General features: G+C 37.5%; 1 protein-coding gene across 2 annotated transcripts in view; it reads left to right on the top strand.

The window, feature by feature from the left end:
* The window catches only part of NRIP1 (nuclear receptor interacting protein 1), a 226,722-nt gene that overhangs the window by 169,428 nt on the left and 34,367 nt on the right, over positions 1 to 22,927 (top strand). Inside the window, exons 4-5 of one of the 2 annotated variants that reach the window (XR_003494728.3) lie at positions 10,908 to 10,994; positions 21,204 to 21,218. The gene's annotated coding sequence lies outside the window, so the exon portion shown is untranslated. Of the gene's footprint in view, positions 1 to 10,907; positions 10,995 to 21,203; positions 21,219 to 22,927 lie in introns of those variants that run through there. The other variant, XR_005269054.2, reaches the window with a different exon arrangement.

Here is a 22,927-nt window from a genome sequence, read left to right as displayed (position 1 = left end):
AGATCACATGTTGAACTTCACAATGATCCTTCTGGACTCAAGAAGCAGGAACATTATAAAAAAAGACACTTATTTGGGAAATAAAAGATTTGTGAAGAAATTTGGTAGAAAGACAAAGCTGGGGACATGTACACCTTTACTGGTACATACAACATCAAAAATATTTGTGCAAGGATCTCTGTATGGGGTACTACCATTTCCATCTTTAACTACTTTGACAGATCTTGGAGTAGCATTTTGCATGTGAAAAAGAAGTTGATCTCGGCAGTTGAATAAGGCCTTTTCCCTGTAGTCAGCCACCTCTCCTCTCCTTCATGCAATGATCGATGTGATCAAATAAAAATCTTATATGTAACAGTGCTACAAGAAGATACATCCCCATGGATGGTGAGATAGCTGCTAGCATACTTAAGCGTGGAAGAAAGAAACTATTTTCTGTTGTCCTTTCACTTTCACCCACATATGTAGAAAAGGAGGAGTGGTGGAAGACTTTAAGGATGCCTTAATTGCATATCTATAGAAAAAAAGAAAAAAAAAGAAATAATAAATAAAAAAGAAATATGTTTGTTCAATATGTGAGAACAATCTTGCATCCTCCTCCAGTTTATACTCTGGAAATTATTGGTTCAGATCGTTTGCAATGTGAGCTTATCCTTCTGATAGTGGTACCTCATGAGCAGGCAGTTTCTGGACTGTCTGTGGTAACACTGAAATAATTACTTCTGGACAGGCAAACCTAGGAAAAGCAGAGAGTTTAGGAAGAGTTCAGTGATTTCTAAGATAAATGATCCATCTTTGTCCCGTGTTTTGGCTTGGAGTGGCTATTAGTGGATGTTTATGGGTGAGTATAAGAGAGAAAACATATGTTACTACTTCTCCCAGTATGTTCTCAGCTTCAGCAATCAGTATCTTCATATTTCTTCAGATCAGAATCCATCATTCAGATCAGAATCCAGTAAGTGCTGCTAATTGGACTAAACTATTTGATTTTTGTGTTCAAAACTCAGCAGTCTGCAAGTCTTCAGTAAGCCAGGCTAGTCTGATAGAATCTGTAACCTCATCTGCTCTTTTCAAGATGATGTAAAAGCCCATAATCCTCCATGTTAGAGTAGTTTCTTGTTCCCAGTGGACTCAAACAAGGTTCTGTACTTGAACCTAGCCTATTTATTTTTCTGTCCTTGGTAATGCTTCTCAGAGCATGACAAAGGAATGCACCTTCACTAGAGAACTGAAGGTCTCTAGTGAAGCTTAACCTCATCTGACTGAGAGGCCAACCCAAGGAGGCATTATCCGGAAGTTTTCATTCACTGATGAATGCAGGATTGCATACCTATTTGTTGGAAGACCTTAGGCTATCCTCAGTTGCTTTGTTGTCATCCAGAGATGGTTGTCTTTCTACTAGTATACAGAAGATGGAGGTCATTGTATGAGCTGACCCAAGGCAGCTATTCAGCTTTTTACAGCCAAATTTGATGAAACAAGGTTCAAAGTGATTGACATGTTTACCTTTACAGCATGCTTTCCAGGTCAGCAGTAAAGGAGGATGAAGCATCTCTTTGCTTTGGGGAATAAAGCTTGTTTTCATCATCGGTTAAGTCTTATTTAGAATTAAGATATCCAGTGCTCTGCCAAGGATCTGATGCTTACTTTCTGCTATTTTCCACAAGTGGAATGGTATACAGTAAGCATATTCAGCAGTCAAACAGCTCTATCAGTGCTGCTAATTTTGGATATTCACTAGCATAACTCTGTAACAAACACTGAGATTATGTTGCAGCAACTTCCCGTGTAGCAAAATTGCCAATGCACAATCCTTCCTGAGTTTGTAGCATTCGCAAGCTTGTCTTTTCCCAGAGTCTGTGATTATAAAGAAGATCACCGTGAGGATGACACTTGAACCTTTTAAGAACACCCTGAAAATCTTCAGCCCAAAAAGTAAGGTTACCATTGTGTGTCAGGTAAAGTCTTTGGATTCAGATATCTCTGTCAAAACTTTTGAATGGGGGCTCAGTTTCTTAGGTGAAGCACCCAGGAAAGCCATTGGCCAGAACAGAGGAAAAGCTAATGAGAAGACATAATAATGTTCTGGTCACCTGAAATTTACGTGTTTTATCTGAAATAATACCTGTTCATCCTAGACTGGCTTGTTTTGACATTGTATGCACAGATGGTAAAAGTAAACACAGTTAGAGCTGACTGCCAAGCACTGACTGTCAGTTGTGTTGGACAACTAATAAATTATTGATTAAGCTTCACTACAGAAGCAAAATCAAGGATCCTTAATGCTTACAACTCTTGTATTGTTAATGTTTGAAAGTTTCTGTTTGTTTTCACACTTTAAGAAGGTCTCTCTTCTCACTTTTTAAATTAGAAGTCATATAGTTGATCTATCAGTGTATGAAATTTTAGAAACAAAGGTTATTCATTTGCAGGTCTCTTACATCAGCAGAGACAATGGCAATAAAATGATTATTAAAAATGGCAGTAAAACGATTCCTGAGCTTGATCTGTAGCTTACTGAAGTTAAATGAAGAATGACCACTGACTTTATTCAGAACTGAACAGGAATCTGAATTAAATTCAAACTACAGAGAAAGATAAGATTTCTTTTTTTTTTTTTTCACTATCTGCAGAACTTGAAGTTTTTTTAGCAGTTTTGCCCAGTGTGACAGTCACTTTTCATTTAGCAGCCCTTAGATGTATATCCCGAACAAGAATAGAATTTATTTTATCAGCGCTAGTTTAATTGGTTAGATTAAAATGCTTCATAATGTGAATACAGAGGATATAGTTATAAACTTTCTCACATTGTTCCAAAAAATCTTAACATGTGTTATTGACAATTAGGCTGAACGTACATTTTTCCTACCTGCGTAACTTCTGAGCAATATGTGAGAAGAGATACAAAGCTGAAGTTAGATTCTTTAAAATACCATGACAAAACCAACCAAACAAAACAAACAAACAAGTTTCTCATTACGATTGAATTCAGCCTTACATTTTTAATGCATGTCTAAATTCTGTAGTGATTTCAGTCTACAGATTTGAAAATGCTCAGAAGACTGTATCAGCATCTTGTCAGTTTCAGTACATCTGATGTTTTCTTTAAATATATCTGTCTTAGTTGATATATTACCTTAAGACCAATAGAGTAGAACTACATTTGGAACAAATTCTTGAATTTAAATTTGGAAAAGGCCTTTGCTGCATTTTCTATCAACTTTAGAAAACAGTCTATAGAAGAAGTGATATAGTTTATATTCACAGTTGCAAAAGAATTAATAGCAATATTTTCTGTTCAAGGGGACAAGAGAAATTGGAGTTACATAATATTTCAAAGTTGCTAAACAAAGCAACTTGATGGTAGAGGTAATATGAAGTGAAATATCTAAGGTTTAAAGAAACTCTGATGGAATGGTGCTCTTAAAGTAACTGGGAATGCTGCATCTCTAGAGAAAGCTCTAGCAAGTAACTAGGCCAAAGAAATGAGGCTTTCAGCTTCATCTTTAATAGATAAGAAGCTAGTTTTGTGAAAATCAGAGTAGCACAGTTAAATTGAGGCTCCGATAATGACACTAGCTAAAATTCTGTTAGAACCATTAGATGTCTTTTCTGTACTTTTTCCTGTTTAACTGTTTGTTGTCTTGCTACCCTGTCCCCCTACCTTTTCCCTACCAGCCTCCAAAAAAAAAAAAAAAGACACACAAAAGCTGATGTGTTAGACACGGAATTCAACAAAACCAGAATTAGCAGCTGCTCGTTCTTAGATGCATGGTGTGATGTGATAGTCTTACTGGAGAGATCTGCAGCCTTATGACTTTTTATATCATTTGGAAAAATATAGATGGACTGTTGATACTGCACTGAACCTTACTAAATACCTTCTGTATCACCAACGATTGTCTGAAGTGCATAGTAAGTAACATAGTTCTTTCTTATTCCTCTAAAAGGTATGAAAGATTTAGAAGCTAATATCTACCTAAAAGGCAGCACACACCTGCAGATCTAAAGAGGATGCTTTCTCATTTGTAAGAATGCCAAAATTTTATTGTGATGCCTTGGAAACATCTCTAGGTATTGATTCTGAAAAATGATGGCAAGGTTCAGTGCTAGTGAAAGTGGTGGAGTCAGCTTGCTTTTGAGGACTTCAGCAATACATCAAGAGGACATTGGAATTTTCACATATCCAAATGAACCGTTACTTTAAAGTAAACTGTACAGGGCTGCACAGAAATGCTTATCTTACTCTAAAAGGTGCTAATCTGTTTATTTATTTATTTTTAATATTTATTTATTTATTTATTTATTTTTTTCATAATGAATGTTCAGTGATTGTTTCCTCTGAGAGTCAGTTGCTGTGATTTCAACCTTAAACAAGTGATCTTTCTTGTTACAGAAGATGCCAGCCCTGTCATTATTAGTCACGGGGATTGTCACGTTCTCCTTCCATTGTGCCTGTAGATCTTTCTCCTTCTCTAGCTCATGCTGCATAACCTTTCTCTCCTACGTCACATGCACTGCAATCCTTTTCCTTTCCTGTTACATGCACAGCAATAATCTCCTGCTAACGCACCAGCTCTGGCTAAGAGAATAAGCCCTGTCACCTCCAAGCTCAAGCAGCTTCCTGCATTATACCACATGATGGGAGATTACATGCTTAAAATGTATTTCAGTCTTAGAGTTTTCTTGCTGCTTGTAAGTCATTCAAGCCATTCCCTGCAGGTTGTAAAGTTGCCCAAATCCTTTCCCAGGCCTATAACCCCACGTTCAGTTGTCTAGCATGACCTGACTACATATTCATCCTTCTCCAGGTTGCTGGTGGCGCACATGGCATCTGATATGCCTTTAGCTCTCAGAGAGTGCACTTTATTGTGTCCCTCAGCTAAGACATCAGAACAATATCCCTTGCCCTGGTGCAACACTTAGATCCAAAAAATTGCAAAGAACTTTGCAAAACAGATTTCATTTTGTAATTACACTGTCTTAGGATGTAGCTGACTATTAACCTTCTTATTTACTTCTCTATTGTTCTAGACATGTAAGTGTCATCCTCTTCTCCACTAAGATTTCAGTAAATACAGTATATATAAATCTCTAAACAACATGTTTGGAAATAAAGCAAGCATATATATCTGCTTATCTATAAGCTATATCTGGGTATCCTAAAATGGGATGAAAGAATGGGATCACTGATGAGCTCTGTTACATTTGTGGGCAAACACTGGGTCAAATCAGGCACTGTTGAATACAATTTTACTATTGCAATATCTTGAGTGTTTTGGGGAAATGTTTCTTCTCATCTGTCATTTTTTAAAACTGTTTCCTTTCCCCAGACTCTGAAGAATGGCAAACAGGTATTCTAGATTGCAGAAGTCTGTAATAATGCTCTTTTATGCATCATGCAGACAGAGATCCATAAAACACTTTTCTTCTGCACAAAATCTCATATATTTTGTTTGTGATGATTCAGAATGATATATTGAAGCCAAAATGGTTTAGGCCACCTGAACTCATTATGTGTTCCACTATGCAACTTTGAGAGTGATATTTTGCTCTGTGGTATGCCAACTGTAAAGTGAAGGTATTTAGTCCTTCCTTGGTATCCAATCTGAGGTGATATAAATGTGAAGGTATAATTATACATTATTACTATGATAGATTTTTTCCTTTTAATGTATGGGTAGCATTGTACCTTTTAATGTATGGCTTCATGCAATACTTACTAAGAGTCTTATTGCTATGCCATTGTAGCATCCATTAGCTTTTCCCTGTAAAATCATGATTTGTCATATATTTACAAGATGGCACAATTTTTCTGATATAACTGTCTTTCTGGCTGGGGACCTTCAACTAATGCTAAACTGACAGAGGGAGAATGTTTTTTTCTTGAAACCCTCTTCTTGGCAGGCATATGAAGTGGATACAATCTGAATTACACAGAAGTGTTTTAGGGTGGAATTAATTTCCTTTATACTTGGCTATCTAAAAGTTTCCCAACCATTTTAGGTTAATTGTGTAGCTAAATACCTTTTTGGTGAGTATCTAAGTCAGCTGTCAGTCTACCTCATGGTCTGGTTACTCTTTCTGAATGTTATAGAAATGCTTTTGTCAGTCCAAAGTATTATATGTTTTTATACATGACAAGAAATGAGTGTATTTTCTGTTGCAGAGTTGTACATTTTTAGCCTGAGTTTACCAGTTGGTCTATTTAAAAAGTGTAAGAGTATTTGGGTGTCATAGAAATAATTTATCACAAGTAGCAATGTAAGAGAGGTTAAGAATTTAGAATCCGTTCTTCCTGGGGGTTCATTTTCCTACGACAAAGAAACTGTCTAGCCAAGAGACAGTTACTCCCTTTCTATTACATAGCTATAAATAACTGGAAATTCACAGAATTTTATTCACAAAGCTGCAGAAATTACTAGGCCCATCTTAGTTTAGATGCATTTTCTGAAGCATAAAACTTTTGCCTGAATTTTGCTCTGCAGTTTGAGACTATTGTGTTAGATGTGTAAGTTGTAAGGGTAGTGGAAGGTCAAAAAGGGAGGTCTGTTGTGTTTCCCATTGTCTCTAGGCTACAGTGCAACACATGCAGTACACCAAAGTGGTATACTTTGCAACCAAATTTAGAAGATGGAAGCTGGACTGTGGTCTCTATGCAGTGCTGAGTTATATTGTCCTGGGTGGGACTATATGTAAAATTACAGTTTATTCAAGCTTGGGTGACTTCTTAGAAGTATTAGACATAAGCAGAGCATTCTTCTTTCAAGGTGCCACATGAGTTGCACTTGAATTGTATGGACTCACATGCAGAAGCTTGATCTTCTACTTTGATGGAAGAATGGAAACTCCATGAATTCAACATAACTTCTTATTCATTTTAGATGACAAAATCCGTTACACTGGAAAAGGCTGTATGGTTGAATTAATCATAATGTATAAGAAGTCTGTCTCAAATATCTTTATGTCCTGGTTCCTGTTCCATGGATATGTCTTCCCTTACTCTATGTTGTAATAACGTGCCTTCTAGGATGTTGCATTGAAACATTGCTGTTAAAAAAACAAACAAACAAAACTAATTAAAAAACAGAAATCTCTTTTAGTCCCATTAGAAAATCACATGAAAGGTAGTGAGAGACACCATGACACCAATACCATGAGATTTAAAAAATATGTTTTTTTCCTGGGTTTATTGAGAAATGTTATTAGTGGATTGGGAGCATCAAATGGACAACTGTGTAATGCAAGGAAGAAGAAGGTAATAGCAAACAGTGGACCAAAGACTGCTAAAGCAGAGTTTTAGTTGGTGGTTTAAGTGGTTCAGGTTTAATAATTGGAGGGACAAGCTATGAACTGAAGAAAAGGTAAGAAATTGTAAGTACTGTTTTCAACCAGTCAGTATTTAAGTCTCTGATTTGCTGAAAGCCATCTTGAAATGTTACTTGAAGTCTCTGATTTAGAATTAAGTTGAATTTTTGTTGAATATGTAAGTTGACTAAGGTCATGATCAGCCAATGCCTGCAAACACAACTATGCATGCTTAAAAAGCTACTGCCCCATCCATGGCCACCCATCAGGCTGAATGAGAAGAGCAGAGGCACCTCAAGGGGAACAAATCCTCCTAAAATGCCTCAGTAATTGACAACTATTGTAATTATGTCACTATGAAGCAAGTAACAGTAAACATTTAAATGTTGATTTATGAGAAGTATTGTAAGAAAATAATTTAATAGAAGCAACAGCAATAGTCATTAAACTTCTTACCAAGTACACAGAATGTACCAAAGATTTCAACAATTCTCAGAATGATTTTTGTACTGAACTGCTTAAATTTTCAATCAGAATTGGCAGGAACAGTAAACTAATTAATGGTGGATTACTATGGAATTCCTACAAAAGTATATGACATCTAGGTTAATACCAAATGAGGCTGTCATGATTAATGTTACCATGATGAACACCATGGGTATTAATAAAGATTAGACCACTTATTGGACAGTGTCAACTAAAAGAAGATAGTTCAGTGCACACACACACACCAAAAAAAAAAAAAAAAAAGTTCTACATGAAAAAAAATCAGTATCAGTGTCACCCCTTAAAATTCATGTTAGTAAAATGATAAGGATCTGACCAAAATTGAATAGCCAAGATGGTTATCTTAAAAGTCCTGCAGTTTAATCCTTTCTGGTGAGGCAGGCACACACATGTTTCTTGCTTATGGGGCACTCCATGTGCTTTGAAAGGGGTGTGTGCTCTGTTTTCAGCATGACCAAATATGGATCCACCCAAGGACCACTGGCAGCATCAGCATGTATGGTCAGAAAGCATTTCTAAAGGCTGTCAAATATTGTTTCCTTAGATCTCAAATATCAGAAAAAACACTCAGACCCTGATTCAACAACAGTGCAGGTGACATGTGTGAGTAATACATGAGAAAGTTTTTTTTCTCTAGTTTATTTGCATATCATCTCCTTGTAGAATTTCTCCAGCCTCAGCAGTATTCTCACCTTTGTCTTTAATTTTCTGCAGTTTATTTAAAGGATTAATTTTAATTGAAGTAACAGATTATCTGAGGACTTATTTTAAACTACAATTTACTATAGGCTTGAAAAAGTTGTGAAAATGAAGTGTGTTTTTAAAATATACCCACATATTTAAATTAATGACAAATGTTATTAGATGTCAGTGGAGTCATCTGGCAGGTAATTGATTAGTCCATGGTGAAGAACTGATAGAGCCAAAATAGACTTATCCACTGGGCATCATACACTGTAAGAGGAAAGACAATGTATGGAGGTTGTTTGGAAGGAGAGAAATGCAAGGGAGATTGATCCAGTACACCAAGGGGAATGTTACAGATTAAGATATATGGAATAGGTCACAATTTCTTTCACTTTCCCTGCCCTGTGTTTGAAAACTTGAACTCAGTTTAGTTAGATATATCCTCTACAGTGGCACCCAGTGCAAAGGAAGGACTTGGAAAGTTGACAAGAAGTCAAGGACATAGCTTGTTGTGTATGGTTTATCCTCAGTTCACAGAGTGAACATCCTGCCACCACTGGTGATCATCAGGTCACAATGACCCCAGCTTCTAATTATTGTAGTGTTGTATTGTTTGATGTGTAATAATGTGGGCATGATGTATTTAATCTGCTAACAAAATGAAAAGCGTGTAAGTTGAGGCAGGAACATCCCTAAGCAGATCCTCGACCTGACCTGACACTTTTCCCTTGCAACCTGCCTTGACACTGGGGCTTTCTGTGCTGTTAGGAATGTAAACATATTAGCAATAAACTAATAGCTACCTAAGCCCTCTTTTGGTCTTACATTTCACCTGGCAGTATCTACCTGCACAATGGTTCCTGAGAACCTTTTTGCAGGCACCCAGCATTCTCAGAATGCAGTATTCTTGACAATTCTTCCCTTTTCCTCAATCAACAGTCAAAACACATCAACCTCTGAGATGGTGAGTGAGTGCTGGGAGCCAAGCCTCTTCCCAAAGGGAACTGATAGGCGAGAAAAGCATGAGGTACAACTAGCTGAGCTGCAGTAAAATGAAAAGCATGATCCAATTATAGTACTATTTTCAGAATATCATTGTAAACAATTTTATTTCTAACTTTGCATTGAAAAATGAAATTTTAATAAGAAAAATCTTCCTGCTGCAATATCCAGAGGAATTAAAATGACTTACATGCAATTAGTACTTTATTTGATGAATGTAATGCTTCTCTCCATTCATGGAATAGCTCTGTGAAAGCTGCAATGTTCTTTGTTGCATTTGTTGTTAAGAATTATTTGACAAAGTATTACTTCATTGTTCATTTCAATCAAGCACTCTGAGAGATTTTTATGTTTGTACTTGTTTTTGAAGTTCTGTTGGTTATGTGTAAAAAGTTATGTTGCATTGCCATTATTCTCTGATTGGACAGTTAGTGCAGTCAAGACAGTTCTCCCATGCATGTAATTTTTTTTTATTCCCTACAAACTTAATCCCTTTCAACCAATTATAAACCTGATTGTAAGCATATATTTACAGTGAACACTCAAATCAATTTTTAAAACACTGAAACAGAAGCAAGATTTACCCTAGTCCAACAACTCTCCTGAACTACACACTATGTAACAGGAAATACAATCTGGGACATACAGAAGATTAAAGATATGAGAAAGATCACCATCAGCTCCCATAAGCAGTTCACCAAATAACTCATGTGGTTTGTTGCTGCAGTTCAGTCAGAGGGATAATGTCAGTACAGTGGAGTTATTTCTGAACCAAGAAATAACTTATCAGGAAAACATAGTTTTCTCCCACCTATGCTTGTGGTTTTTACAGAAACTTCCCTTTCCCTTAAGATGCTTAATTAATGACAAGAAATCTGCACTTTTGTCAAAGGAGATGTCTTGCCATGGAGAGGTAATAACATATGCATGGTGGCAGTTACAGGCTACATAGTGCTTTAGGGCTTTCCTTATGGAGGGGAGGAAAGGGGAAAGAGGCTATATAAACCCTCTTCATCTCAAACAGTGCTATGGAGACCTAGTGGCCTAACTGGCTAAGGCTAAATTTGCAGCTGAAAAAGGTTTGCTGATACAGCTGTTGCCAAGTCCTGCTGGTGGTAGTGCAATGTAGACCTCACAAATTTTTGTGTCACAATAGACAGTTCTGAGTAGTTGAATGAAATCCACCAACAAAATGAAGTCTTCAGGGAAAAGCATTTTTAAACTATTTATAATTGCACCAGAGATTCTAGTGTAAGAATATTGCTGAAATTTCCTCTTTAAACTGCGGCTTTGTAACAGTAAAATATTTTTATGTTAGTTTGGCCTTTGAAAATCAGCAGTGAACTTATATAAATAATTTGAAAGGTGAAGTCATTTTAAAGCATATGTTTTGATCTTTCTAGATCTTTCCAGAAACTTGCCTTGTGCTGAGCAACTTCCTTGTCTCCTGAATAACATGATACCAAGCCCAGGACAGAACAGCCAGCCAGGTAAGATGTCTGGCATTAGGTTTAGAGTTGTTCTGATGTGACTGTGCCCCTCTTAAGTCACTTGTATCATGGACAGAGTAAGCTCACATTTGCTCAGAAAGCATTATGTGGACATACAGTAAGATGCAGTTGTAACAGTGACTTTTCTTTTTTTTTAACAATAACAGTAAAGACATTCCCAGACAAATATCAGGATAGAAGGTGCATTTGAAAAAAAAAATAGCAAATGGGATGACGTGACCACTTTAGAGCTCCTGTAATATTTAATGCTCTACAATGAAATAATGACCTTTTTTTTTTTTTTTTTTTTTAAATAAATGTCAGTGGATTTTTTTCCAACTCATCACATCCACTGACCTTTGTGTTGATTGTTCTTTGTGAGCCTTTGAGATGGAGCACATGCAGCATGTGGAGTCCCATATCATATTGGTCATTCTCTACTTGACATTTCTTGTGTTCCTAAGTTGATATGTTCCAGATTAATGAGGCATTTGTTCTCAATCAAGAAGCTATTTAAGAATACACTTTTAATTGTAATAGGCTGCATATGATTAATTATTTCTACATGGTTTGCTCATATTTTTGGATAGTTCAAAGCAGATTTTTTTCTTCCACTGGGTACTGCCCAAATCTTTTCGATGTTCATACTAGTTATCACCCAATAATTTATGTAAGTGAATTGTCTTCATGAGGGGTTTCTTTGAGAAATTTGCCCATTGCTTTAATGACCTTCAGTGTTCTTTTTCTGTAAAAGGAATAGAGGGCTAACACACAAGTTAGTTGCAAAAGCTGTGTGCTTAAGTTAATTTGTGTGTATTTTGTTTTTTAAAGACTCCATTGTTTTGAGACTACTCATCTCACAGCTGGTTCTGACAAGAGTAGGTAGACATATTGTATTGTTTGTGCTCATCGTTTTGTTTTAATTGAGGTCTTCTAACTCAGCTATGTCTCTAGAAGCAGCTGTGTTTCAATGTCTGACACATTCGAAACTGGACCGAGTTGTTCCTTACATGTGTGTTCCCTGCGTGGGGAAAAAGGGACGTGCCATTTGTTTTTATTTACAAAGCTTGTTTCAGAAGCTTTGTTGCTGTTCTTGAAAAGACAAAAGGTTCAGCATTTCAGGGCTCTGGGTCTTCAAGGATTACTTGAAAGCTCTCATTTTATTCTTCTTTTATTCTTTTCCTTCCTCTTGGTTGCAAAAGATGTAATTTTGGCAAGTGTAACCATGATCCTAGTGGTGGTCAACACACCTGATTCTAAGCTTAGAGTTTGAAATCATATGGGAATAAGGGATTTCTCCCCTTTAAATTAGTCAATCATTGAATTAATATTAGCTGAATCCCATAAGGTCAGCAGGTTTTGGCTACAAAGTTTGCAAATTTATCACCTGTGGAAGGATTCAGGTGCAAAGGAGGCTCTAATTTTTCACATTATCTTTGTGTACAGCTGTTAGATAGACAATCTGATCATCCACTCACAAGATACATTATACTTTCATTAGGTGAGTCTTGCCAACTAAAATAATAGCCATGAAAATACTACAATAAAATAATAATAAGATCCCAAAGTGCTTGTTAGAGCTGTCTGTAGTGTGATGTTTGCTGCCTTGTGACTGATTTTTTTTTTTAATAAGTTTTATCTGAAATGTATTGTGGGCAACTGGCATCCAGCTATTTTTCTTTCTGTTTCCATTTTAGATAAGCAGTGTCTGCATTATGAGAAAACATTCATTTTTCAAAGGACCCATTAGGACTAAGCTTAGGGGCTATAGCATCAGATCTTGTTTTATCTGTGGGTGATTTTTGTAACATATGGTGATTGAATCTGTTCTCTCTTCTCTTCTCATGCAGAATATGGAGCAGCTCTTCCAGAAGAGCTCTCTCTGTAGGAAAGACATTCAAATTACTTTGAATTTTCCTAGTTTTTATCATGACAGTACATTCCTGCAGGGCAAGGGACAGGGCTTTGTCAGTTAAGTTTCCAGTAGAAGGGCACAAGTAGTGCATAATGGCTCAGCAGAGAATTAGAAGGAGGAATTGCAGATGGGACAAATTGTAGAGTCTTGACAAAGCACAGAAACAATGAAAATATCCAAAACCAAGCTTCCTCCTACCCCCAAGTATGCTGTGTCTTTCAGGGCACTTCTCAAAAGTGCTGGTGACTCATTTTGGTGAAATTGCAGAGCTCTCCACCATTCCCAGTTTCTCAGTGGGAGGTCATCACCCCTGATGCAGAGGCTGCAGATATGTGTATGTTGTGGCTTATAAGCTACCACAGCTTGTTGCTGGTTGTTTTACTTCAAACTGCTGTATCGTATCTTAATACACAGGGCAGTAGATTGAGACAACAGGGGAGCAGAGACACTCGAATGTATTGCCAACTCAGTGGGCAGGTGGAAAGTCTAATCCTGCTCTCTTCCCAGTGCAGCTTGATGGTCCTTGAGTTCAGAGTTCTTATTTTAGAAAGTTTTACTATCCTGCTGGCCAGAAGCTGAATTTTGCACTCAAAAGTGGTTTTGTATGAGATACATGTTTGTGAAGGGAATGAGATGATTGCAGAGATGAGTAAAAAACTTATAAAACTATCTGAAGTGCTGGTTCTGAACTTTGTGGTTTCAATTGCACTACCAACCCTCCCCCGCCCCCCCCCAAAAAAAAAAAATCTTCAATAGAGTACAGTATGAGTTAGCTACTTTGCCATTGAAGTTTATTTTACTATCAAGAAAAATATCAGCTTAATTTTTTTAGTCTACAGTTTAAGACACAGTAAAATCTTGATTGAGTTAGCTTGTAGTAAGGTGGAGCTGAGACATGAAACAGCTATAGTTAAAGGCAAAAGGGTATATGTGGAGACAGAAGCAAAAGTGAACTGGAATGGCTCTTGTTGCAGTGAAGCTGAAAAAGTATGCTCCTTTTAAATTGATAATTCACAGAGGTTTGATTGCCAGGTATTCAGTTTGGTCCTGGAATCAGTTGAACACAGACTGTATTTGTGAAACAGTCATGCTTTGCACAAATATTGTTAATGTCAGCTGTATTGAACAGTCTGCTTTTCTTTCCATATTGAATTTAATTATAATTAGTTGAGTAAAATGACAATTATGTACAAAAGAGACGTCTTCCAATAAAAATTTATGGTATACTGCCTATTGCAACTTTCATAAATGTTTTCATAATCAGATTCAGTCATCCCTTCCTCCATCTGGATGACCTGTAACCCACAGAAACTGTTATTAATTTGTAAATTTGGGTTTTGAATGGAGCTTGCTGAGAAGGTCATGTGGAGCTAGTTGCATGGCATATGTATGTATATATGTATATATTTACAAAATGGCTTCTATATATACTTCTGTTCTTAAACCCCAGCAGCCCCTTTGGAGAGACTGATACAAATGTGGCTGAACTGGCCCAAATACACCCTTTCATAAGGTCACCATCATTAGCTGAACTTCAGGACCTCTCAACCTAGTAAAGTAGTTCTGACAAAATAGCAAACCTGTCCTACTGAAATGAACTTGAAATGGCTTAAGTGTCATAGTCGATTACTGATCACATAAAAGAGACATAAAAAGTCTCAAAATATTTAAAGAAAAGTTGTTAGTTCTAGTCCTCATCTGACAGTGTAAAAAAAAAAAAAAAAAAAAAAGAGTGACCAAAGTGATAACGGAAAGATGCTAGTAGAAATACTTGATGAATGATAGATTAACTGAAAGAGAAGGTCATACAAAGTCTGTAGGAGAACTAAAACCAAAGGGGGTAGTTTAGGACAAGTTTCTTAATAGGGAGTATTTACAGGTAGATTGTGAGGTGCTTGTTACCTTATAGACACAGCATTAGACATTATTCTACAAGAAAGGCAAAGTGTATGTTTCATCCAAGTGAAAGAATTTCAAGAGCTGTGTTAGATTTAAAGTCACATTTCTCGAAATTGAAAATGTGGGTTGGGTAGAGCAGGAGGAGGAAAAAAATTCTTCAGCTATATTCCGAGAGTGAGATGGTCAGGTCTAAAGAAAACTGAAGTTAGAGCTCATCTGGATTTTGCTGAGGTTTGTATTGAAGATCACAGCCACAGTTATTGGTCAGAGCAACACTTTCCAGGCACATTGGGAGGTTTTTCTTGTGTATACAGCTAGAGTGAAATGCTGAGCTTCATCTTCTTCATAAATGAAGCAGGACCAAACTGTTATGTGAGTATTTGTACATTAATAAACTGATCATTAATGAAAAGACCACTCATGCTATAGTAATCTGAAACTCATATGATGAGAAATCCCCTAATGACAGTCCAGATAAGAAACTGTTGTTTTGCAAGATTAAAGTTGTCCCAAATTCATGTACATGTTATCTTTCAAGCCAAGGGCATTTCCTATTTGAGTTTCATAAAAGCTTATTCTGGCCATTAACACGGTACAAATACTAAAAACAAAAGCAACATTTCCATTGGCTTTTCTTCTTTTCTGAATTCTTTTGACCCCTGATGATTAGTATCAGTCTCTTCGCACTTATTGAACACCCCTCAGGGACCTCTGACAGCACAAACCTGAACAGTGTTATATTAAAAACAATATATATTAATTACATCTGTTTTGTATATTTTCCACCAGCATAGTTGCTAAAAGGTCAACATGAGGATCTTATTATTTAGAGAAAGCATGAGGATCTTCTTACTTACAGAATGAAGATAATAAAAACACCTATACTTGTCACTTTCACTATTGACAACTGGTCAACCTGAGCTTGTGTGAAATAAACTGTGTAAAAGGTCTTGGTGGATAAACATCTACTGTAAATGTTTCAGCAGAAAAAAAGATACTGTCTGGCTGAAAAATGTAGGACAATTCACAAATGCAGCATGTTGCTGTTTAACAGATACACGTGGCCTTAGGGACCCATGTGACTCTATTACTCGTCCAAAGTTCAAAACAAAGAGAGAAATAAGTTTTGACAGTCGCTTCTGAAAGAAGTGATAACAGATCAAAGGACTTTTTTTATTGTGATATTTTCATCATTATGGAAAAGAATAACTTTGGACTTTAGCTTCTGTTTGAAATCTTTACCTTCTAATAAGTGAACTCTTTAAATGTAGCTCAGAGAACAAAGGTTTCTCTTTTACAGTTAAACTTTTAACCCTTGAGGTTGAATTGGTGGAGACCAGAGGGAAAATCCACTGTGTTTTCACTGAACTTTTTACCCTTTGAAAAAAAACTGAACAAGTTTAAAGTTCATACACTGAGCAAGAGGTCTCTACTGGGGATTTCTGGTATTATTAACTTCCTGACCTCAGATAATTAAAAGGGAAGAGCGGAGGCAGTACAGACTTTGACTCAACTTTGAACTTTTAACCTCTTGAGGAACATTTTTAGTGTGCAAGTGGTATACACAGTAAACTCTCTTATTAACTTTCTTTAACCCACAGACACAAAAAATGCCAGCAGGCCAAAATTATCCTCTGTCCTTCATGTCATATTTTTATTTGTGTAGCAGTTAACACTCAAGGGAGATATTGTTTGGATACAATAAGTGACACAGACAACTATTTTCCAGGAACTGGCAAGTACAGTAGGCAAGCAAAAGGGAGAAGAAGCCATGAATCTGTCAGACACTGCAGTAAGGTCTGTAATTCAGACTGAGTTAGGCTTTACCTCTAGGACACGCAACAATATTTTAGTGTTGCCTCTGAGCAAAATTTTCCTTGCAAAGTGTGGGTATTTTATCTCTTTATTCAACTGGGCTTTACTTTCTCAAGCTTTAAACATAGTGATACTCAGCAGCCCAGGAGATTATGGATTTATTGACTAGGAAATAACCAAACAAGTAGTATTGTGAGTAGTTATTGTGAGCACATAAATCATACTTTCTCATACCCTTTACATAAATTGAAGAAAAATCTATGCTTCTTGTATCAGCAAGACAAAAATTATCTGTTAACTGTTCATCAGGGATACTATTTACTGTGAACTAGTGTGGGGAACTATGTGGGAAGCAGTAAGAACTTCATTTAAACCTCCCAGCATTAGTGTTAATGGAGTGTAAAACAGAATTACGTAGAATCCATGTAGTTGGATATAAAATAACTTAGCTAAAAAATATACAGAGTACATTGAACGAGAATATTGCCTCTAAGATAAAGCTGTAAGCTTCTGGGGCAAAATTTCAATAAGTGGCATTCTCACAACAACAAAAGAAAGAACACAAGTGAGTTAATGTCTTCTGATTCTCTAAATGCTTTTCGAATTTCATGGTGTTCCCAGTCATAGCAATCATTTATCTGCTCTGTGAGGAACTCAACAGTGTTCAATGGGAACTGTAAAATTTGTTTCAATTTTGTTTAGATGTAGAAACACAATCAGAAAAACATGCAAAACATTTTTTTGGAAGCAGATGTGCTACAGAATTAAATTGCTGTGTTAGGATTATTAGAAGATTAGCAGGATTTATTTATTTATTTAGAGGCTGGCTAGATGTTACTGTAAGGATGGATGCATGCATTTTGAAAGTTTTGAATTTGAAAGATTTTTCAAACCTCTTGATTGAAGCCAGCTGAGCACTGAAAAAAAAAAAAAAAGAGAGAGAAAGAGAAAAGAAACCTTTTTAAAACAAATACAGAAATCAATGAGTTATTTACAGGATTGCCTTATATATCCCAATGAAAAGAAATCTGAAAAACACAAGTCTCGAAAATTTTGGCAAAAAAATGCACATATGCTTGGAAAGTCACCAGATTAGCCTGGTTAGCCATTGTTTATAGTTGTTTTTCTACTGCTTAAGAACATTGGCTGTGTTATCAGATAGTGTGATGCAATTCCAGCTGCTCTGTAGACTGAAATGGTTAGTGTGGAGGACCTGGCATTCACACTGTAGGCACATGGGGGTACATTTCAGACTAGCTCAGGTCTGATCCCATGAGCTGAACACCCAGAGCTGCAGAAGCATGTCTGTGCGGGTGTGGGAATGTGCAGACGGGGCAGTGCCTATAGTGGTGAATGGAGGAGTGGTCATCCCTGGGAAATTTGCAGTAGAGTCTCATGGCTGGGAAGGAACTGCCTTGTAGCCTTGCTTCCAGAGGTGTGTCTGTAGGGGTTTATGTGTGAACAGATTAATAAACCACTATTTAATTTTAATCTTACACTACCATCAGCTGTGGATATCACACATGCCCCTTAGAAGTTTTCAGAGTTACACTGTTTTTTGGGGGGATTCAAACCTGTAGGTAGTGGGATGTTAAAGGACATCTGGACTCAGTGGTCAGAAGCGCTCTGGTAAACTTCCACAGAGGGGTGGAACTGTCACGGCAAGTCTGAATTAAATATACCTGTAATAAATCTGAAAGGAATGTTGCCCTGTGTCTATTTAGTCTTGACTCAGAAAAGCATTTAGGCTACTGTTTATACACCGGGAAAGTGAAACTATAAGTAGACACTGCTGTTAATCAAAACCCATGGTGGAGAAAAGAACACCTGAGTTGTTACATTTAAGAAAATTAATAATTGTTATGTTTTTTAAACAGATATACATATACATTTTCTTTTGTGAGTCCTGCAGCTGAGTAATGGGTCTTGTTGATTCCCTAGCCAGCCAGGTGTCTTCCTTCTTTCCTCCTCGATGGGGACATGGCCTACTCTTCAGACCACAGTGAGAGGCAAACAGGCAGAGAGGGGAAGAGGGGGAAAGAGGAAGGTCTCTGGGACTTGGTGGAGTCCCTACCACGCCAGGGTTGAAAAATATGGCCCCATGGGCTTTAGGCCCCCCTTCATCGTCATGTCACTTCCCACAACAGAACAAGCAGGGCACTGGGGCTGGGAAGGGGAATTTTGCAGGCAACAGTGAACATTTCCTTGAAGGCGATGGAGGGTTGCACTCCATTTTTTTTCTCCTCCTGGTCCCCACTTCTTGGCTCTAAAGTCCAGCACAACTGAGGCAAAAATCAAAACAGTGCTACAGGGCCCTTGTAAGCCCACCCCAGTCCATACTTGTAAAGACAAGTCATTTTATGTTCGTGAGAGCTAGCTTCCTTCTGCTGCACCTCTGTCTCAGGATGAATCAATTCATCCTGCCCTGACCTTGAGGGGGAGTGTGAAAATCATGGCAAAGTCTCATGGTTAGGCTGACTTGGCTCATCATCTACAGGAGACTGGGCAGGATTTCTCCTGCTCCTTTTACAACTATTTAGCTCTAAAATCTCGAAGATTTTCAAGATTTTCCACTGCAAGGCAGGATGTTTCAGGGACCCATGACTGGGACAAATGTGGGCTGTTTTTCATGGGGATAGCAAAAGCACACTTGAAATAAAGGTCCACATCATCCAGCCAAGCTTAAATTCCTGCTGCAAAATATGGGGCTGGTAAGAGCATCTCTACTAGAGTAGAGATCTCTAGTAAGAGCATCTCTACCCAGTTTATTTATTTATTTATTTATTTATTTATTTTTGCATAGATAGCAGTACATTTTTTTGCCTGATTCAGATTACTGACTAGTCTGAAAAGCTTCACTGTAAAGGTTTTCCAAAAAGTATATAGTTGGCACTATATTTCAGCTGGAGCTAGACAGGAGAAATTTGGCAAAGTCACAGGCAATTGATAGCTGCGTGTTTATCATAACAAGCATTAGGAAACCTTGTTATCAGCCCCTTCTGCAATTTCATAGCTCATGCACGGACATAAGTTGTGTAAAATCAGCATGAGTATGTATCCATCTAAGTGTGTGGATGGATGGAAAGTGTGAGCCTGCATGTGTTTGTGTACTATAGAGCTACTTGTGTGAGAGAGGGTGCTCTCTCTCACTTAGTCATATGGTCTAAAATTTTTGGGTAGACCAGTGTGGTGCCAGGAGTTGGACTTGATGATCCTTATGGGTCCCTTCCAACTCGGGATATTCTATGATTCTATGAATGTATCAGAGTCTGACCCTAGGCACGGATTAGGGACAGCAATTAGACACATGCTTAGACACTGGCAGTGCCTTCTTCTATCAGACCTCTACAAACTCATCTGTCTTTGTGCACCATTGTTCCTGTGGAACTTCTGCTTTCCCTTAGATTTCAGCACTGCTGGATAAATACTGGTTGTTCTCTGTGGTGAGACCCTCATCTTGGCTCACCTGCATTTGCTGTTCATCAGGGCACAGAGCAAACTCACCTGTTTTCGCAGACTTGCCTCCTGAGCAGAGATAACACGTTCAGCTTTTATTGGAGATGGAGATGCAAGCAGGAAAAACCTAGCAATAGAGATACTTAGCACTCATATAGGGCATCTTCAGGAAATTCAATTAATCCTCACAGTAATAAAGTTATAAGGAAACATTGGGCTGTTATGGAAAAAGATAAAATATAAACCCCCACATTATTATCTCCTGTATACAAATGTTAAATGTCTTACCTGCACTTCAGGAAGAAACCATCAGAACAAGGCTTAGAAAGTCAAAGCCTTGCTCTCAATCCTGCACCCAACCCGTATGGCATAATCCTTCTCCCATGGTGAATGTAGGTAGTTTTTCTTTTCACTGCATTCTGTGTGGGTGTGTGATGGACAGAGTTTGTCAAAATTGGAAAGGAAATTCTCACCTGGCCCTGAGCACTGAACAAAGAGTAAAACAGGAATCCTGGTAAATGTCACATCCCACACACTCTGCCCTTGAGTCCTTCAAAGCCAAATGGCCAAGGCTGAAATGTATTGCACAGAAGGAAGAGAAAGAGAAAACCTGCTCCACCTTGCAAAGCAGTTTAATTCTAGTCAAGGTGGAAGACAGAAGGAATTAATAAGTGAACAACAGTCCCTGCTTGGGCATTAAATTGAGTATGCCCTACTTGCCATGGCTAAATGGAAAGACCTAGCTCAAAATGCATGCAGTTAGTCAGGGAACTTCCCACTGCTGGAGAGAGTGGGTGTAACTGTGCCCATCACAGGCAATATTTTGCTGACTTCATGTGGCTAAGGTTTCACCCACTATGAATTGACGGGTCTACTTAACCATGCTGGGTGCACTTTTGAACCAGTCACACCATGGTAGTTTTAACATAATAGCTGTAAAACTGGCAGGGAACACACATCTGTCCTTTCACCACGTGGCTCTGTGTTGCTTGCAGCAGCTGCTGGTTGGCCTAAGCGCAGGCGTGAGTATCTGACTGACACATTGAGTGCCAAAAGCCAAATCCGTAGGTGGGACTGAATCATGTTAAAGCTTTCCCCTGCGGCTCTTTTAACGTTTTTTTCAGATGAGCCATTTTGCCTGCTTCACACCATGGTCACGGGAAGACCCTGATTCAAAGTGCCAGACAGGAGGGGTGGTTGCAAGAAGAAGTGCAAGGATGAAGCCCTGACAACAAAAAGGGGCCATACTGGAGATCCAGAAAGCAAATGCTTGACAGCCTGAAATCAGGCTCCTCTAAAGGTGTGCATTTATACCCCCAATATGTTGTTTTATTGGATTATTCATGAGTCTAATAATATGCAAAGATTCGTCTGCAGAGACTAGTACTTATGCTGGGTTGGTTGATGGATGTGTGTGACTGTTTTTCATTGTTTCTTTTGACTCTGCTGAGATGATGTTGGAGTGTCTACAGGGATAAAGATGTGATGTCTGATGAAAAGCATTTGCAATCAAATTTGAGACTTGATAATGAAGGATGGCAAGACAACACAATAAATAGATGTAAGCCGAACAGGCATTTTATTGGCAAAAAAGACTGCATTCCCATCAAAGCCTTCATAGTTTAAGGTGAGCTGGAAAAAAGTATTTTTTAAATTTATTTATTTTCTTAGGTTTGTGAGGCTGATTTATTGCTATAGACATTGAGAAGAATGTGTTTGTGAAATGCACAAGCAGACAGTGGCATACACATCAAAAGAAAAAATAAAATTCAAGCTCATCCCATAAAGCTGAACTTCTCATAGTGCCATAGTAGAGAACATAACATATCTCCTGTTTGCTTTCTATTTTATTTTTATAAAATTTACTTTTATTTCACAGTCTCTTCAATATAAAAACATATTTTATTTTATTTTATTTTATTTTATTTTATTTTATTTTATTTTATTTTATTTTATTTTATTTTATTTTATTTTATTTTATTTTATTTTATTTTATTTTATTTTATTTTATTTTAAAGGTATAAGCACATAGCTTAATTCATCTGAGAACATGTTGTTCCTCTGATACAGATAACTATTGATGGGGCAAGATGTAATGGCCTCAAGTTACACCAGGGGAAATTAGGAGAAATTTCTTCTCAGAAAGAGTAGTCAGGCACTGGAACGAGTTGCCCAGGGAGGTGTTGGCATCACTGTCCCTGGGGGTGTTTAAGGAAAGGTCAGATGTGGTACATCTGATTGGGGACATGGTTTATTGGGTGATACTTGTGGTAGGGGGATGGTTGGACCATATGATCTTGGAGGTCTTTTTCAACTTTAATGATTCTATGATTTCAATCTGTCTACTGAGACAACAGAATATTTTTCTCAGATGTGTAAGTAAAATCTTACAAGTTATTTTATTAAGAAAAATCCTTGAAGACTTTTCACTGTCCCTTGTGCACTATTGCATATGGTAGGTAGCATACCCTTAGTATCCATAGTCATTAATAAGTTGCTCATATTTTAATGGGTTTGTTTCTATTTGGTATGAGGAGTACAGGTTGGTATTTTGGAAGTAGTTCAGGAATTTGTATTGTTCTAACATCTCATCCTCAAGTCCTACCTTACTAGACACAGAGTCATCAGGACTGCTGGATACCATACTCAAGGAATACATGTGGGATTTTGAATGTTTGTTACTCATTCCCAAGGCTTAATTTCTGGATATGTCATAAAAGTCAAATCAAAGTAAAAAACTGTGGTGTTTGTCCACGGTGAAGATATAATAAAATAAGTGGTCACAGGTAGTACAGAAAAAACATGGACTCCACAGTGCTGAAAAACTGCCGTTATTAGCTCAAAAATG

The sequence above is a fragment of the Anas platyrhynchos genome, chromosome 1, assembly GCF_047663525.1.
Source record: "Anas platyrhynchos isolate ZD024472 breed Pekin duck chromosome 1, IASCAAS_PekinDuck_T2T, whole genome shotgun sequence".
In the NCBI taxonomy this organism is placed as follows: domain Eukaryota; kingdom Metazoa; phylum Chordata; class Aves; order Anseriformes; family Anatidae; genus Anas; species Anas platyrhynchos.
This window is presented reverse-complemented; position numbering and strand designations above follow the sequence as displayed.